We start from the raw sequence: 21,150 nt of genomic DNA on the forward strand, positions 1-21,150 counted from the left end.
CTAGTCCTAGTCCTTCCTGTGTATATATAACCATTCCAGAACAGTTGCTGGAACTGGATATGTCTAGTCTTATGAAAAGAAGGATTAGGGGTGACATGATAGCAGTGTTCCAATATCTCAGGGTTTGCGACAAAGAAAAGGGAGTTAAGCTATTCTTCAAAGCACCTGAGGGTAGGACAAGAAGCAACAGGTGCAAACTAACCAAGGAGAGAACCAACCTAAAACTAAGGAAAAATTTCCTGACAGTTAGAACAATTAATCAGTGGAACGACTTGCTTCCAGAAGTCATGAATGTTCCAACACTGGAGGTTTTTAAGAAGATGTTGGATAACCATTTGTCTGAAGTGGTGTACGGTTTCCTGCCTAAGTAGGGGGTTGGGCAAGAAGACCTCTAAGGTCCCTTCCAACTCTCTGCATGCACAGAGAGTCTATGATGACATGTGGCTGGGTGGGAGGAGCCTCCTGCTCACGCCACTACCAGTTCGCCCGAACTGGGACGAACCAGTAGAAACCTACTACTGGTCTCTGTGTGTGTATATCTGTGTGGGTTGTTTCTGGTTCAGTCCTGTTCTATAGAACTGGTAGTAAAACTAGTGGGAGGCTCTGCCCACCCACCACAACATCATCATGGATGATCTGCGCATGCACAGAAGCTTCATTCTGTGCATGAGTGAAGCCTGCGCACGCAGTCCCTTTACAAACCAGTAGTAAAGGTAAGTAGAACTCACCCCTCTATATATTTATATATATATGTACAGTATGTGTGTATGTGTGTATGTGTGTGTGTGTATGTGTATGTAGGTCTTGGCATATTCGGAGCCAACCCAAAACCCGGGATGCTGCATCACAGCCATTTGCTCAAGACATCACATCACAGAACTCCAGAGGCCACAACACTAAAGCTCAGGAACAAAAGACTAGGACCACACCCACACAGGATGCTACGAAACAGCCAACCAATCTGCAAACACCCACTCCATCTACCAATCAAGATGCAACCACACAGCCAACCAACCCACTCACAACAACACTCCCCACCTCCCCACCAGTATTTATAGAGAGACAGCAGCTCCAACCACGCATTGCTCACAGAAGCACAAAGCCAAAAGCACTAGCCTGAAGATGATGAGTGAGACCTCATCGAAATGTCGCCAAAATACTCTCAACCTTACATGGGAAAAGATCCGAATATGCCAAGACCTAAATATACGTATATGTATATATACATATATACTCTGTATATCTATATTGCTGTGTATTTAAGAGTACATGTAATATAATTATGAATAAACATAATAAAATAAATAAATTTATGCCATTATTATATAAATAAAAGCCTTTTATACATTTCACTGAGGAATTGTCTTCCCCCGTATGAAACGTAATGAAGATATATAGAAGTAAATTTCTGTTTTCTTCAGTTTTAGATAAGTAATCATGGCTAATCTCCTACATTAAAAAGAAGAGTGAGCCTAGGCAACGTTATGTCATTCATGGGTTGCAAACTTTTCTACAATTTATTATTTTTTAAAACAAAGACTTGCTTCTGACATAAAGAAATGTGGATTTTCTTTAAATATTCAGTTTCCTGCAACGGGCATATTTTGTATTCAACTTGTACAGTATAGTATGTTATTTTGCCTTATCAACACATTTTCTGCACAATGTATGTTAATATTTGTTATATACACACTATACCCTTCATAGGTTACTTTCCATTTTATGCCTTTTTCAATGCAACTTTAAAAATATTTTAAATGCCTCTTCCACAAATATATGTTTTTAACGTAATGGAGCTAAGATTCTATCATAGACAATACTTAGTATTAATGTTATTTGCATCTTGATGAGTGTTCTGAAGGTGTTTTTTTCCAACTGATAGTATAAAAGACAGGCGTAACATTTTCAGCTGTTTGTTTTCTTGACATTTCAAAATCTAACTCCCAAGTCTGCAACATATTTTAAACATATTTGAAATTAAATTTGAAATTAATGATGTTTGGGGCATCCTACCTGAAAACCATCACGGATCCGCTGTTAGACCCCTTGCAATTTGCATACCGAGCAAATAGATCAACAGATGATGCTGTTAATATGGCTCTGCACTACATCCTACAACATCTTGAGTCTCCAAAGACCTATGCAAGGGTCCTTTTTGTAGACTTTAGTTCAGCATTCAATACCATCATTCCAGACATTCTTCTAACTAAGCTAAACCAGCTACAGGTACCGGAACAGACTTGTAAGTGGATCACAAGCTTCCTAACAAACAGGAAGCAGCAGGTGAAGCTAAGCAAGATCACATCGAATACCTGTACAATTAGCACAGGGGGCCCCCAAGGCTGTGAGCTCTCCCCACTTCTCTTCTCTCTGTATACCAATGACTGCATCTTCTTGGCAATTCTATGAGCCAGCTCTCTCACATCTTCTGATCTTCCACTGCTTCTTTGAATTTTTCTACACTCTGTCAGCTTTAATGGTGTCCAGCCATTGTGTTCTTTGGAGGCCTTTTGCTACTAAATCTTTCCAAAATAATTGCCTTCTCTAGTGAGTCCAATGATCCATCTGTTAAGCTACTGAAGTTCGCAGATGACACAACAATGATTGGTCTCATTCGAGACAATGACAAATCCGCATATAGACAAGAGGTCGAACGACTAGCCTTGTGGTGCAACCAAAACAATCTGGAACTGAACACACTCAAAACCGTAGAAATGGTGGTAGACTTTAGGAGAAACCCTTCCATACTTCCACCTCTCACAATACTTGACAACACAGTATCAACAGTAGAAACCTTCAAATTTCTGGGTTCTATCATATCGCAAGATCTCAAATGGACAGCTACATCAAAAACATCATTAAAAAAGGACAACAAAGAATGTTCTTTCTGCGCCAACTCAGTAAGCTCAAACTGCCCAAGGAGCTGCTGATCCAATTCTACAGAGGAATTATTGAGTCTGTCATTTGCACCTCTATAACTGTCTGGTTCGGTTCTGCAACCCAACAAGAAAAACACAGACTTCAAAGGATAATTAGAACTGCAGAAAAAATAATTGCTACCAACCTGCCTTCCATTGAGGACCTGTATACTGCACGAATCAAGAAGAGGGCCGTGAAAATATTTGCAGATCCCTCGCATCCTGGACATAAACTGTTTCAACTCCTACCCTCAAAACGACGCTATAGAACACTGCACACCAGAACAACTAGACACAAGAACAGTTTTTTCCCGAAGACCATCACTCTGCTAAACAAATAATTCCCTCAACACTGTCAGACTATTTACTGAATCTGCACTACTATTAATCGTTTCATAGTTCCCATCACCAATCTCTTTCCACTTATGACTGTATGACTATAACTTGTTGCTGGCAATCCTTATGATTTATATTGATATATTGACCATCAATTGTATTGTAAATGTCGTACCTTGATGAACGTATCTTTTCTTTTATGTACACTGAGAGCATATGCACCAAGACAAATTCCTTGTGTGTCCAATCACACTTGGCCAATAAAATTCTATTCTATTCTATTCTATTCTATTCTATTCTATTCTATTCTATTCTATTCTATTCTATTCTATTCTATTCTTTTGAACATGTTGGCAACCTCATCTGATCTTTGCAAGGTGTTTGCAAAACTGAACTACACAACAATGAACTTTTAATTTACTACACCAAGATATGAAACTCCTCCAATAAGTTCTCAGCTTTGACAGAATGGTGAGTCTCAACCCTATGTAATACTTTCAAGTGTGGGTTCATCATAACACTGATAAAACTCAGTTCATAAACTATAGTTTATGAACGATATTATAGTCTTGAAACATTATTGGATCTCTTATAACTATTCTTTGAATTATCTCTGCTCTGAGATGATGATGATGATGATGATGACGATGATGATGACGATGATGATATCCATTCAGTCATGTCCAATTCTTGGCAATTCTATGGGCCAGCTCTCTCACATCTTCTGATCTTCCACTGCTTCTTTGAATTTTTCTACACTCTGTCAGCTTTAATGGTGTCCAGCCATTGTGTTCTTTGGAGGCCTTTTGCTACTAAATCTTTCCAAAATAATTGCCTTCTCTAGTGAGTTACCCCACATGACATGGCCAAAATAATGAGACACAGTTTTGTGATATTTCCTTTTAGTGGCATATCTAGTGCCATACACTCCAGCACTTGCTTTTGTTTGCTGTCCAAGGAATATGCAGGAGCCTTCTCCAGCAACACAGCTCAAATATGTCAATTTTATTTATTTTATTTATTTATTTTGTCACACAGTATTTATAAGCATAAACATGAAATAACTATACAATATATAAGCATATATATAAGTATGAGTATGTAATAACTATATTAATTGGATATAACGAAAGAAAACAATAGGACAGGAATGGTAGGCACTCTTGTGCTCTTATGCACCCCTTACAGACCTCTTAGGAATGGGGTGAGGTCAATAGCAGACAGTTTTTGGTTGAAGCTTTGGGGATTTTGGGAAGAGACCACAGAGTCAGGTAGTTTATTCCAAGCATTAATAACTCTGTTACTGAAGTCATATTTTCTGCAATCAAGATTGGAGCGGTTAACATTAAGCTTAAATCTATTGTGTGCTCATGTATTGTTGCAATTGAAGCTGAAGTAGTCTTCGACAGGAAGGACATTGTAATAGATGATTTTATGAGTTAAACTCAGGTCATGTCGAAGGCGGCATAGTTCTAAATTTTCTAAACCCAGGATTTCAAGTCTGGTAGCATAAGGTATGTTATTGTATTCAGAGGAGTGGAGAACTCTTCTTGTAAAATATTTCATGCACACGTTCAATTGTATTGATGTCAGAAATGTGGTATGGGTTCCAGACAGTCGAGCTGTATTCAAGAATTGGTCTAGCAAATGTTTTATATGCTCTGGTTAGTAGTGTAGTGTTTTTGGAGAAGTAGCTACGCAAGATTAGATTTACAACTCTTAAAGTCTTTTTTGCGATGTAGTTGCAGTGGGCTTTGCCACTTAGATCATTTGATATGAAAACTCCAAGGTCTTCCTGCCTTGCTTATTTAAGGTCCAACTTTCACAACCATAGGTAGTTATGAGGAACACAATAAATAGCAATAGCACTTAGACTTATATACCACTTCACAGTGCTTATACAGCCCTAAGTGGTTTACAGACTCAAATATTGTCCCCAACAATTTGGGTCCTCATTTTACCCACTTCGGAAGGATGGAAGGCTGAGTCAACCTTGAGTCTGGTGAGATTTGAACTGCTAAATTGCAGGCAGCTGGCAGTCAACAGAAGTAGCCTGCAGTACTGCACTCTAACCATGTGGCTCATAAAGTAGACTGACCTATATTTGATTGCCAGGCCGATGTCTTTGCTTTTTCATATTTGGTTCATGTTCATCATTGCTGTGTGACCCCGTGCAATCCAACATTTTATTTCTGTGCTGCATTCAACACTTTGAGTTATCTGCAACCCTAGGAAAGTGAAATTTTGCACACATTCTCTTCACTGTCAGTTTCTGTTTTGATGCTTCCGTTCTTTGCAGTGGTCATGAGTTTTGTCTTTTTGATGTTCAGAAAGAGACCAAAATTCTTACTTTCTTCTTTGATGTTCTTGATCAGATGTTCCAAGCCTACTTTGGTTTCTGAGAGGAGAGTTGTATCATTAACATATCGAAGATGATTGAGGTTTCCTACTCCAATATTTACCCTGATTTTTGAGACTTCAGGATCTAGTTTATGTAGAATCTCCATTTCTATAAGAAAAAAAAATATTAAAGGGATCCCAATCACATATGGCTTTTTCATTGTTAATCCTATAGAAATAAACATGGTAAATTGCCTTCATCTCCATGATCGTATGTCCTTGCACAACTAAATTCCCAGAAGCAAAGTCCAGGGACTTCCATCAAAATCTCTTTTTGAGGATTAAAGATTGATAGTAGTGACTGATGATCAGTGATGAGGATAGACTCCCTTCTGTGCAAATACTGGTTGAAACAGTTAACTTTTCAATCCAAGCTTAATGCTTCCTTTCTATTTGCACATAATTATTCTCTGCAGCTGTGAGCTTGATGCAAATGCAAATCAGGGTTCACTCCTGTTTTTCATTATATATGATGTAATTACCATATTGATGCCATATTGTAAGTCATCATAAAGCAATTTCACTGCTAAATGCACACATTATCTACCAATGTTAGTCTGTTGTCACAATTTCTGCGACACTGTTTTGTCCATTGTCACATTCTTCCCACCTGTAAGCTGAGAGTTCAAAAGATATAGCAATGTGGTTAAATTTAGCAATTAATCCTAAAACAGGATCAAAGATTCTATGGCACATTTTATGGCCTCGGGATGTGTTTGAATTCTCTTTCTGCACTTGCTGTATGTCTTGTGTGTCAATGGTATGAATATAATATGTAAGAGTTCTTCAGGTTTTGTAGATGTTCCTTGTGAATTTTGTCCTCTAAGTAGCCCTGATACCTGGATAACCTTGAAGACCAGGGTCCATGGTTCTTTTCCAAATGTTTAGAGCAGCATTTCTCAACCTTAACAATTTTAAGATGTGTCGATTGCAAGTCCCAGAATTCTCCAACCAACATGTCTGGCTGGGAAATTTTGGCAGCTAAGTCCACACATCTTAAAGTTCTCAAGATTGAGAAACACAGGTTTATAACTCTTAGCTTGTGACTCTTTCTTCAACCAATCACAATTCCAGATTGCTGTTCTATCAACTTTTACAACATATTAATCCAACTTGCTCATTACTGTATTTATCAGTTAAGGATTTTCACTTAGATTGGAATTATTTTCTTCTCCCATATAACATTTAAATTGTATTTCTAATTTCTAACGGCTTTAATTTAACATCTCGGAAATGCCCAATTTATGCTATGATATCACTGATTCAGAAGGTCCAGCAGCCAATTACATTGACATAATTTCACCATTCAGTTCTACAGTTTATCATTATCGCTGAACATATTTCATCTTTTATGCTATGGATTTGCAGATTATCTTTCTACTTTCATTATTCATCCAAAGTCTTCACATATAATGCAGTAGTATAACTGCACTCGTTTTAAACATTGGCTTAAGTTATTTATCAAATGATTTGCTTTTTTTATGAGCAGCAAACTCTGTGTATATGCCACACTATTATTGCTTTTCCTTTCCCTACAAGTTTCTCCTTTAAATCTGCATTTTGTTGGTGGTTGTGAATTTCTGCCACAATGATAGCATACAGTAGTTCATTTTGACATATTACAGTCTTTATTACAAGCTTATTCACATTTGTGTTTGTATCCCAACTACAGCTTTTATAGTATCTCTAGCAGCAGTTTCCATGGGGATGGCAATTTTATATGCTCTCTTAAATCTTAAAACAACTAGCATTGAAGATGGTACCTAGTTAGGTAACGTCCGCAAGCAAACAACCAAGCTCAGAGAGCACCAAAGATTCCATAGCTCTCTTAAATGTTAAATCAAAGAACTATTGGATACATTACTTTTCTCAGTAAAGCGAGCCATCTTGCTGTGCTTTTTTCTCTTGTTTAATTTAGTGTTATCCTTATTTTGTTTGTTTCCTCCCCATTTGGAAACAAGTTCAGTCTTGAGTACCTTCTTATTTTTCATTTCACTGTTGTGCCTTTTCTACCAATCAAACAAAAGGTCCTATGGTCAAGGATAGATTTACCTGCTGCTTACTTTATTGAAACTTCTAGAAGTAATTCTAGCGAATCTGCAAAAAAGTGTGATATAATATCCTACAGAATCCGAGGTAATCAAGTAAGAATTCAAACAGGCTGAACCAGTCAATAATAACAACAACCCAAGTATATTACAAGGGAGATTGTATTAGCGGATCAGACTATTTTGACTGCACACAAAATGCTAGCAGATTCCTTTTGCATTCCTAGCATAGAAAGTATAGAAAGTAGCAATGAAGTTAAGGTAGAAATGGAATGTGAAAAAGACAGCCCGTTTGGTGCAGTAGTTAAAGCATCAGTCTAGAAACTGGGAAACCACAAGTTCTAGTCCAACCTTAGGTGCAAAACCAACTGAGCCAGTTACTTATTCTCAGCTCTAGGAAGCAGGCAAAGGCAAGCCACTTCAAAGGCATACTAGATAGATCGATAGATTGATCGATCGATCAGAGGTGGGTTTCAGCAGGTTCAGCAATTCTGGAAAACCGGTAGCAGAAATTTTGAGTTGTTCAGAGAACCAATAAATACTAGCTCTGACTGGCCCCGCCCCAACTATTCTCTGCCTCCCGAGTCCCAGCTGATTGGGAGGAAATGGGGATTTTGGAGAAACCTTTCCCTGGAGTGGGGTGGGAAGGGAGATTTTACAGTATCCTTCCCCTGCCATGCCCACCAAGCCATGCCACACCCACATAACCAGTAGTAAAAAAATTGAAATCCACCACTGAGATAGATGATAGATAGATAGATAGATAGATAGATAGATAGATAGATAGATAGATAGATAGATAGATAGATACCCTGTTTCCCTGAAAATAAGACCCAATTGGAAAACAAGTCCTAGCATGATTTTTCAGGATGCTCATAATATAAGCCCTAACCTCAAAATAAGCCCCAGTTAAGATTGTAAGCCAGATGCATGTGCATTTAGTACAGTATTTCCCCTAAAATAAGACCTAACCAGAAAATAAGCCCTAATGCGTCTTTTGGAGCAAAAATTAATATAAGACCCAGTCTTATTTTCAGGGAAACACAATAGATAGATAGATAGATGATAGATAGATAGATGATAGATAGATAGATAGATAGATAGATAGATAGATAGATAGATAGATAGATAGATAGATAGAGACTGGATAGATAAATGATAGATAGATAGATAGATAGATAGATAGATAGATAGATAGATAGATAGATAGATAGATAGATAGATAAGAGAGACACAGACAGACAGATAAATCTACATCAATTCAGATAAAATTTAAATGTAAGTCCTGTGATTGTTCATAGCAACAAAAGGTAGACTTTCCTAGTGAAAAGGTTGTGGAAAAAAAATCAATTTGAAGATGATTTGAACAAATTACCCCATCAAGGCTACTTATAGAGGAAAGCTAATGGCATAGTATATTTACTTACCACTCCCCCCCCCCAAAAAAAAGACACATACTTTTTTTTTTTTGCACATTTTCCTACCCATTTAGTGTTCTTGCACACAAGAGCCACACTATTTGCCTGGAAGCAAAAGCAGACAATTGAAGACCAATCCACCTTATTGTGACGGTTTATGAGGCAAAGTCTTTCTTACAGCACTTCACTTCAAATGCTGAGTGCCTTCTTTGAATAAGCATAAAAATGAAGGTATTATTGCAAGCTCAGCTTTAACATTCTTTTCAGGAAACGAGTAGAGTTTTTTTTTCCCCTTCTCCCACCAGAGCCATTTGCAAATAGATTTGGGAGGATTCATTTTCTTATTCTGTTAAAGGGAAATGGTATGCATTCAACTCTAATACTTTGTTTTATCTGGAGGAGAAGAAGTCGTACATGCATATTAGCTTGACTCATTCTTCACAAAACGAGATCTGCAAATTTGAAATAAAATCGTAGTGGAAACAAAAGAAAAGGAATGGGTTTAGGCTGGGATAATATTTTAAATACCGTTTGCTGGTTCCTTCAGAAAGAGAAGTGCAAATGTAATTAAAACGAATGCCTTTGCTAAACATAAATTTGAGGAGTAGGGAATTGGCCGCCTGGTTGTTTGAAGATATCAGGACTCAATTCCTTTAGATGGAAGGCTGCCCCTGAAACTGCAGGTCTTGCAGAGGACCAGAAAACTAGATGTAAGAGGAAAATGTTTTAACCTAAGTTCCTACTGATATATTAATTTATTCCTGCAAAAAAAAAAAAAAAGGGTGGGGGATGATGTATTTTTGTGCACTCAGGCATGTGAAACTTCACGGCCAATGAGAAAATACAAGTCAGTGTGAAAATGCACGTGGACGTTTGTAGACATTTCTGCAAATAAACCAATTAGCAGTTTGCTTCTATGTTCAGTTCTAGATGCCAGCGCTTATTTACAGAATAATATATGGCTTGGGTTTGGGATATCTCCAAGACTTCTATGTCAGACAGAATTTGTACATCTGATATGGATAAGCAGAGAGAGAAGGGTGCTATGGGTCCTTATCCTGAAGGAGATAAGAAGGGAAGAACAAATACAAGGGACTTTATCTGCAAAAAACCTACTAAATCACCTGGAAAGCCTGCAGGCATCTCTTCTTACATAACTAGATTACTTTGAATAGGGCTGATGCATCTGAATCTGAAGACACAAAAAATACAAGTTTACAAATCTATCTAGGTCTGCAATTGCTTGTGACAAACCTGTTGTGGTCCACCAGCAGCCTGCAGATCTGGCAATGGAGTCAAACAGTGATGAGGCTGAGGAAGAACATGGGCCAGTCCTGGAGGCTGGGGAAGGCCTGGATGAGGACTCTGCATCAGAGGGCCATTGGGGAGTGAGGTGTAGACTCCAGAGCCTCCAGAGGCTGACAGTTGTGAGGCAGAGGAACAGGAGGAGCCTGTTCCTAATGCATGCATGAGAAGAGCTGCCAGAAGGCAAGAGCAGCTCAAGCAAATAAGACGACTTGGGAGTAGGGCCAAGAGATGATTGGCCCTTCCCATAAGGCTTAAAAGACCAGCAATGGCATTTGGGCTCTTTGCTGGAAAACAACATTGATAGCTTTGTCTTGTTGCATTTGTTTTGTATCGGTGTCTTCTGAACTTTTGCCAAGAAAGGCCTTTGGCAGTTTGCCTAATTGGACCAAGGTTGGTGATAGGACTGAGGAATTGTGTTGGGAGGAATTTGCTTTAATTTAGTTGGAGTATGCTGAGAATGAATTAATTTTAAGCTGTTCTAACAAAGTTTGTCTGTTTTTACACTGACTGAGTTTCCTACTACCTACTTGGGTCTGGGTCACAACAAAGCCCATGGCCACAATGGAGACCAGGAATCTATGAGCTCTACCCAATCTTTTCCCGGGGCATGTGCCAACTCTGAAGCTGGCCTAGCCAAAGCCATCTCGGCACTTCAGTTCAATTGGTGCTGAGGGATAAGGAGAGGGGATTAGAGATAGCCGGGGTTGTGTAGTCAAAATAAAATACTTTCTCTTGAGAACCAAGGACGTTCTCACATCTGGCCCGAGGAAAGAGGAGTGATATCACCAGATGGTGCCGTGATTGGACCATGTGACTGATTGTTTGGGGTTGAGGGAAAAACTTTTCCTTTTAACTAGGTGAAAACCATGGGACCCTTCAGAGTCGGTGTTCACCATATTTGTGCCAATATGATATATCCAATAAATCTATTCTTTGAGGGATTTATCCACCTCAGAGTTTTGCTTAGTATGGATCTATTACTTGGAACCCTGACAACATGGTGACAGTGTTCCTTCAAAGGATTGCTGCTAGATAGGCAGTCAGTATAGGCAGTCAGATAGGCAGACAAGCCTTAGCTTGTCTTTGTGGTCCAATTCCACACACAAGCTCCCTAGAGTATCAGGGAACTGAAATGACTAGGGATAACATTATAGCAGCATTCCAATATTTGAGGGGGTCAACTTATTTTCCAGTGCACCTGAAAGCAGGACAAGAACCAATGGATGGAAACTAATCAAGGAGAGAAACAACCTAGAACTAATGAGAAATATCCTGACAGTGAGAACAATTAACTAGTAGAAGTTGTGGGTGCTCCATCACTAGAGGCTTTTATGAAGAGATTGGACAGCCACTTGTCTGGAATAATATATGATCTCCTGCTTGAGCATGGGGTTGGACTAGAAAACCTCCAAGGTCCCTTCCAACTCTGTTATTCTGAGTTGCCATTGTAAAATTATTACAGACCCAATCCAAATTTAAAATGTCTGAAAAATCTTGTCTAGTATCATCTTCATCATCTTCATGCCTTCTAGTACTTTTCCATTTGAGTGACCGCAGTAATTCAGTACACTTGGTACCTATTCCTGTTTTAAGAATGATCTCTTATGATAACTTAAAATCTTGAGTTCTGATAGGAAATTTAAAATATACATCCTGAAGTCAGCACGTATTGCATCCTTTTGTACAAAACTGTACCTGAAAGGAGTTGAATGTTGGAGAAATATCTGATTGTGTTTGCCTTTGTCTATATGAGCCAAAGATCAAGCTATTGTCATTTGGCAAGATGATGTGTAAGGCTTCTTCTCTCACTAATTCCCAATTGCTGGACTGCTGATGCAGGGCCGAACAATAACAGCTACACGGTTTGCCCACTAGCATCTTAAAGGTTTGCTCAAAAGTCATGTTCATCATTCAGAAACAATGACACTTGACATTTTCCTTTGCACGAAGCAATTTGTCTAATAAAGCTTGGAGAAAATTGAATTTGTCAGCTACTTAAGTGCATTGCTCTCTCCAAATATAATAAACGAAGCATAGATAAGCAGCGTTCCTTTATTTTCTTCTGATTTAAAATATAATTCATCGTTAGACATCATCTCTTCTGTTTCACTCATTCTCTCAGATCTTTAGAATAGAATAGGATAGAATAGAATAGAATAGAATAGAATAGAATAGAATAGAATAGAATAGAATAGAATAGAATAGAATAGAATAGAATTTTTTATTGGCCAAGTGTGATTGGACACACAAGGAATTTGTCTTGGTGCATATGCTCTCAGTGTACATAAAAAGACAAGATACCTTCATCAAGAAACATTATGGTTAAAAATGTGGAAGATTAACATCATATAGGATGACTTATAAAGGCATAACAAGGAAAGCAGTTCAGTATATTGGTTAAGGCAGTGTACCAGAAACTCTTTTGGCCCAAAGCTAGCTGTGTGATATTAGGCCAATCCCTCTCTCTTAGCCCTAGGAAGCAGGCAATGGCAAGCCACTTCTGAAAAAACCTTGCCAAGAGAACTGTAGAGGTGGGTCCAGGAAGTACTAGGTATCAACATTGACTCAAAAGTGCAAGTGAGTGTACGTATACACACACACACACACAGAGAGAGAGAGAGAGAGAGAGAGAGAGAGAGAGAGAGAGAGAGAGAGAGAGAGAGAGAGAGAGAGACCATGTGACATAAGCCGGGGCTGTCAAACTTGCGGCCCATAGGCCAGATACATCATGCGCTGGCCATGCCCACACCCAGTTTAGCAAAGGGAGGGGGAAGTCCCAATATGTCACGTGATGCCGCATTGACAATGCGAGTTTGACACCCCTGACATAAGCCAAATTGGAGCAGCGGGGATGGAACAGAAACAAAAGTAGCAAACTGAAATCACTCAATCCCTCTGCGGGGAAAAGTAAAATATGGTAGAAACCAGATTGTTGTCTTTTTCTTGGGAGGTATATGGAAACAATGTTATTATTAATGGTACATGGTGCAATTATATTTAGGGCATGTAATACTGTTAGTAGAGAGATAGCTGCCTAATTTGGACAGCCAGAGTAAGGTCAGCCCATAGGAAATCAGATAATTCAGTAAAGGTCACAGTATGATTTGCACAATTCTTTTTGTCATTCCTATGTAACATTTTATGTTCCTATGTAACCTGCAATCTTTTTAAGGTTGGGGCTCTTTGGCATTTTGTTTTTGGCTGGGAGCCTAGTGATCACTACGGTATAGTTATGCATGCCAATAAAAGATATGTTGTGACATCTATCGCTAAATACTTTGGTCCCTTACGAGTAATATTCAACTTACAACCATTTGTTTACTGAGCATTTGAAGTTACAATGGCACTTAGAAAAGTACCTTACACTTAGTCCTTGTGCTTACAATTGTTGCAGTATACCCATAATCACATCGTTAAAACTTGGACACATGCTACCAGCATGTATTAAAATAAGACTTTTTTTTTTTTTTTTGCAAAGTTCTGGCAATACTTTATGGATTTGAAATTGAATAGTTGATGTTTTATGGATTTGCATATACATATGAGTTGAATAATTATTTGTTTCTAACTTATAAGAGTAAAGAGATTACTGAATTTATAAATACTTGTAAAAAAATTGGAAATCACCTTATTTAATATATTTTTTTCATTTTATTATATTCTTCCTTTTCTTTTCCCTTGCGCTTTTATTTTTTCCATTCTTTTCTCATTGTTTTAGTTCCATTAATTTTTACTATTTTAATATGCAAAACTTTTTAGTTCTCATGAAATACTGTTTATATTTTTTAATTATTTCCAAAATCTTATTGTAAAAGTGTCAATGTTCCAAAGTTGTCTAAACCCTTAATTTGTTTATAACTTTCTTAGGTCAAAATTTTATTTAGCTTTTTGTTGTTTATTTCCAAGTTCTTAAAGTTACTAGGGTTTGTTTTGTTCAAGAAGAAGAAAAGTATATTCACCAGATGGCTTTTCAAGCTTGTTGTTCCAAAGATTTCTAAGTCGTAAGATAATTAAATAAGTAATTTTTGGAAATAGGTAATTTCCAAAAGTAATTAGAAAGTGAAGCTAGTCTTTTAGAAGGCTCCACAACTCCAAATTTCAACCAACAAATGTTCTGTCTTACACATTGGTAAAAAAAATCAGAACACCAAATGGGTGGATATGACCTCATAGACGACCCTCTCTCTGTCAAGAACCTTGGAGTACTCCTCTCAAACAATCTAAGTGCCAGAGCTAACTGTAACAGCATTGCCAAAAAGGCATTAAGAGTTGTCAACCTAATCTTGCGAAGCTTCTTCTCCGTTAATATTGTACTGCAAACTAGGGCATACATTCTCTTGCTAGACCAATTCTCGAATATAGCTCATCTGCCTGGAATCCACACTGTGTATCGGATATTAATACAATTGAGAAAGCCCAGAAGTGTTTCATGAGAAGAGTCCTCCATTCCTCTACTCACAACAGAATATGCCAGCAGGCTTGAAATTTTGGGCTTGGACAACCTAGAACTATGCCGCCTATGGTCTGACCTAAGCATAGTAAAATTATCTGCTACAACGCCCTACCTATCAATGACCATTTCAGCTTCAACCACAATAATACACGAGAACACAATAGATACAAACACATGGTAAACTGATCCAAACTAGACTACAGAAAATATGACTTCAGTAACAGAGTTGTCAATGCCTGGAATGCACTACCTGACTCTGTGGTTTCTTCCCCAAATCCCCAAAACTTTAACCTTAGACTGTCTACTGTAGACCTCACCTCATTCCTAAGAGGTCTGTAAAGGGCGTGCATAAGCGCACCAGTGTGCCTACCGTCCCTGTCCTACTGTCTCCATGTATTCATACTCATTTACTGTGTTTATATTTATGGTTATACTTACACCTGCTATCTTGTACATGTTTGACAAACTAACTAACTAACTAACTAAATAAATAAATAAATAAATAAATAAATAAATAAATAAATAAATAAATAAATAAATAAATAAATAAATAAATACTGCTGTGAACATGGAGGCCAATCATTTTATTTTCTAACTCTCAAAGCCGCATATGACCTTCTTAAGGAGCAGCTATCCAGACCCCATGTGCATGATCTTCCCATCCACTCCTTATCTGGTGATGTTCTAAAGAACAGTCTACTTGCCTGCTCCTCAATGTTTGCTTTGGTCTTCATCACCAATGCTGGTGGAGACATGGTTAATTTAAAATTTAATTTAAAAATTAAATATTTTCAATTGGTGATAGAATGCAAAATGATAATGTGCACCCAGAGAGATGAGGTGGGGCATGATGGTACTTTTATGATGGTACTTTTATGTAAAGTTGCTTATCTGGATAAAGTTACAATTTTTTAAACATATGTAGTGTTGGTTTATTGTTTATCAGTTACAGTATGTTTTTAAAAAACAACAACAAATTATCCCATTGTTTTTATAGCAATTGATACAAAAATAAAAACTACTGTCCTTTGAAAAGAAACTGGACAAGGCAGAAGAGATTTTGTGCTAGGCTTCTTCAGTAGTCTTATGTGGAATAATCTGTGCCAGATTTTATCCCTTCCGTGCACCCTTATAGCTTATTCCTACATAGTATTTTCTACCAATCTCAAGACAAAGAGAATGGCTGTTCGTTTAAGTTAAAATATGCAAGAAAAATGTTAATTGCGTCATTATCACATTTTACCATTTGCTCTTCACAATGAGTTTCACTAACTACAGATGTAATTGTGCAGCTGCCACATGGTTTACTAGAGTTATTTGTATATATCTGCATCAAGGATGAAATCCAGCAGGTTCTGACAGGTTCTGGAGAACCAATAGCGGAAATTTTGAGCAGTTCAGAGAACCGGTAGCAGAAATTTTGAGCAGTTCAGAGAACCAGCAAATACTCTGGCTGGCCCCAGAGTGGGGTGGGAATTTTGCAGTATCCTTCCCCTGCCATGCTCACCAAGCCAACCCTAACCCACAGAACTGGTAGTAAAAATTTTTGGATTTCACTGTTGATCTGCGTGCAACTTTTTAAAGAAAATAGGGTTAAATTAGAGAAATAAGAAAACATAGATTTTCTTTTGTCTTTAGTATTTCTGAGACCATGTTCTTAACCCAATCTTCTTTTGAGCAAGCATTCTTTCCTCGATGCCTGCTTTCTGCTAACATTGGGATAGTCTATTTTTCAGACCATTGGACAATTATTTCCCAGGCCATTGATTAATCAGAGTGTTCTTCTTTATTGTTTGTTATTTCTTAACAAACAGAATGTGGATTATCTGCTGTTTCAGTCTAAATTATGTTGTGATCTTGTATGATTGCTTAACCACTTGGTCAGCCTTATAGGGATAGCTTGAATAGTGGTGTTTTATTGCTAGACTGTTTACTTGAAATCTATATGTGAGCAATTCTGCAAATGGAAAAGATTGTTATAGTCCATTCACCTTTATTTGTGAGCAAATAGATATCTGTTTGGATAACTAAAGCAGAAAGAAATCTAGATTTATGTGCTTTTAAACAGATTAGGTCTGGGTTGACCTTACCTGCCAAAAGAAGTAAATTGTTCTGCATTTTACAAGCATAGAAAAAAATGGTTTCTCTAACTGCACCCAAGGAGTGAGGGAATAAAGTTATAAATGCATCGATTTTGCAAGATCTTTTTCACAGTCGTTTAAATGTCAGGATTTATACTGAACACTTTAATCCATTTTACACCCTATTCTACCTTTAGCAGGAAAAGGGAACAAATTTTATGGTTTCTTAGAACAGATTGCTTTCTTTTCTTTTTTTAAAAAAGGTGAATAATCCTTTTTAAACCATGTAAGCTGCAAATTAATTTGCCAGAGTAAATTCATAAAAAAGTAAAACTTTTTCAGCTTTATGCTACTTTCCCCCCCAAATATCTGAAGAACCAAAATCAGGTTTTTTATTCCCTTCCTAATTTGTAAATAATTATATCTGGAAAAAACAAGAGATATTTGAGTTGGTTGTGTCAAAATACGGTACTTGACAAATTTATTTCAGGTTACAAGCTACAAGTGTAGATGGGGAATAATTAGATATACATTTTAACCTCTGAATTTGCATTTCCCAGAAGAGAAAAGAAGGCACAAAGTGATAATATATCTAGTCATGTGAGCAAGCCTTGCTATTGCTGGCTTTATAAAACAGGGTAGAAGATCCTTGTATCAGGCCTGGAAGCCATCTTTTTTGTTGGATCTTCAGGCCTGCCACATTTACTACTGTTGGAAACTAGGAGAGGGGATTGTATGGAGCTGGGTGATATATATATACAGTATATATGATTATAATAACATTCCCTTCACAGAAAGTCAAGGACATCTTGCCCTGCACCTAGAAGGCTGGAACTGGGAGGCATCTCCAGTTGGGATGGTGCTTTGATTGGACCATGTGATGGACATGGAAACCGGAAGCTTTCAGATTCGGGTTTTCCCAGATGTGCCAATATGACATCTCTAATGAAATGGAACTTTGAGGAAACTCAGGCCTCAGAGTTTTCTTTTGTTGGGGGTGTTATTTGGAACCCTGATATTAACCCGAATCCTAACCACTAGACCACCAGGGAAGGAAAACTCAGAGGCTTGAGTTACCTCAAAGTTCCATTTTATTAGAGATGTCTTATTGGACCTCCATGAGCCAAATAAATCCAAGAGTAACGCTGAATAACAAGAAATTATTAGCCATTCTATTGTAAACTCATGACCTGGTGTTGCAGGATGTCTGTTGCCTTCAAGTGTCCTCAACCAGATTGTGATGCGCAGGTCACTAAAACTCTTAAAAACCATTGATAACTCTCCCTTCCTGATGTTTCACGTGAAGATGAAAAACACAGCCAGAATGGATATCCAGACACTATGAAATCCTAGCAAGGAAGTGAAGGTTCTGGGAAATGCAGTTGGTGCTCTCATCAGTGTATGCCACTAAGGAGCATAGGTCAGGATCTAAGAGAATAGGATCCTCAAAGCGCCTGCCTGTGTAAAGGGTGAAACTTACAGCAATGTTGGTTCCTTGGCCATAGATTGCACATCCTAGTCCTTGACTTACAACAGTTTGTTTAGTGACCTTTCAAAGTTCCAAAAGCACTGAAAAAAGTGCCTTATGACCAGTGGTGGGATTCAAATAATTTAACAACCGGTTCTCTGCCCTAATGACCAGCTGGGTAGGCATGGCTTGGTGGTCATGTGACTGTGTGGGTGTGGCCAACTCAATGTTACTCATGTTAATGGGAGCTTCAATGCTTAGCTGTTACAATGTAATAAGGGTTAACCAGAGAGGCAGTTTCTGTAAGCAGGGCAATAAAGATTAGGCTAGAAACAACACCAGGATGTTTCCTTCCTGTCTTCCTTTCAGGATTAACCCTGTAAAGTAGAAAAAAACAAAATAAGATTTCTTCCAACAACCTGTTCTCCGAACTGCTTAGAAAGTTATCAACCGGTTCTCCCGAGTAGGTGCAAACTGGCTGAATCCCACCACTGCTTATGACCATTTTTCACATTTCTTCTCCTCTCAGACTGGCAATTATTTATTTATATTCAACAGAACTGGGTGACCTAATTCATTTATGATTAAAACACACACAGACACAATCTCCCTCTATGATACACACTTCTGATTCATCTTTCCTTTTATCCTTATGACAATTCTGGGGCAGGGAAAAGAGCAGAGAGAGGTCTAAAGTAGTCATTTGAGACTTGTGGTTGAATGGGGTTTATTATTGTTATTATTTAGTCCTTATCATCATCATTTAACGACCCCATAATCCCTTGCAAAGTGTTGGCTGGGCAATTGAATGGAGCTAGCAGAGCGTTTAATGGCCGGATGCCCTTCCTGTTGCCAATGCAGAGCTTTTTTCTGCAGATATATTCTCATTGTGCCCAGAGAGAGAACTATCTGCCTCTACCTAGGATTGAACTCTCACCTCCTGACTGTGAAGCAAGAGCTCCACCTCTAGGCCACTGCACCACTCTGCTTATTATTTAGTCCTTATCCATTCTTCTAATCCTTCCCTACCCTTCTTCCCTTCCCTTCTTCCCTGTTAAACCAATGAACTTTTCTCTTCGTCTTACTTCTGGATGGAATTCTGTTAGCATTGTCCAAATATACCTGGAAGGTTTCAGGTCAGGGAAAGTTTCTGAATTAATCATATGTTCATATTTATTAACCATCTTTCAACTGATTATTTATCTATCAGTGAAGACAGTGGGGCAATCAAGATAGAATCTTGGGGTAAAGTCTAGTGTCGAATTTAGAACAAAGGAAGAGTATTAATGCAGCAAATTTGGTATTTTGAAATAAATGGATACATAATCATATTAAAAGAGTATCATCTGAGCATTAGGACAATTAAGTCCTGGACCTAAATTACATACATTTATTAAAAAATTGTAAACATCTTCTTTTTCAAGTTTCTGAAATCATGCAGAAACCTCATAGTTACATTTCATGCTTCTGCAGGAGTTTCTGCAGATAGAAACTGCAGACTACCAGCTCCTTAGGACTAACAAAAGTGCCCATGCGTAACTTTTTATGGATCATAATTAACACACAGTTCATTAGATTTATGGAATATAGTTATTCCATAAATGACTATAAGAACAGGAAGGTCATTAAAAAAGCAGTAAGGAGTATCATAAGATATTATTGCATTGATGAGCTGATTAGCATAGTAAAAAAGACTGGACTTTTTTAAAACCCCAAACAATAATGTCGTATCTTCTGATGAAGTTTATCTTAGTTGTTTTGTGAAGGATTTGATCATTTCTTGTTCAAAAATGTCCACTTTGATATAAAAAGCAGAGTCTCCTGAAATTTCAAATGTTCCCTCGGTATTTTTCAATATTCTTATCTCAGCTATCAGTTATATGCCCATCTGGTCCTCTGCAGAAGGATTGAAAAAATTGTCTAAGAAACTGACCTGCAATGGAAGACATGGTAAGAAGATGGAGGGAAATGAATAAGAACATGTCCTTATTTTTATTCTTTGTATTAACAGATTGTGCCAGAAAAGAAAAGAATAGGGCTGGGCAACAAATATAATGATCAAATATTAAACAATGAGCATAGACATAGTCTGGATGTGTTATTTTTTTTTCAATAACATTGACACACTTCTTAATATTTCTGAGTAACATTAATCTATTGGAAAACACTTCAATCCATTTCTGTCAGTGCTCCCCTGTAGAACAGAGAACAAACACAACTAGATGAGCTAATTCTACATTATTGTAAAGCTGTTGTTGTTAATTGCATGTCCAACCCATCGCTACCCCATAGACAATGTTCCTCCAGGCATTTCTGTCCTCTACCATCCTCTGGAGTCCATTTAAGCTCATGCCGACTGCTTCAGTGACTCAATCCAGCCACCTCATTCTCTGCCATCCCCTTCTTTTTTTGCCCTCAATTGTTCCCAGTATTAGGCTCTTCCTAGTGGAGTCCAACCCTTCTTCAGTGAGTCCTTCCTTCTCATTAAGTGACCAAAGTATCTGAGTTTCATCTTCAGGATCTGGCCTTCTAAAGAGCAGTCAGGGTTGATCTCCTCTAGGACTGACTTGTTTGTTCGCCTTGCAGTCCAAGGGACTCGCAGGAGTCTTCTCCAGCACCATAGTTCAAAGGCCTCAATTATTTGGCACTCAGCCTTCCTTATGGCCCAACTTTCACAGCCATACATTGCAACTGGGAAAACCATAGCCTTGACTAGTCGC

Source organism: Ahaetulla prasina, chromosome 3, assembly GCF_028640845.1.
Source record: "Ahaetulla prasina isolate Xishuangbanna chromosome 3, ASM2864084v1, whole genome shotgun sequence".
In the NCBI taxonomy this organism is placed as follows: domain Eukaryota; kingdom Metazoa; phylum Chordata; class Lepidosauria; order Squamata; family Colubridae; genus Ahaetulla; species Ahaetulla prasina.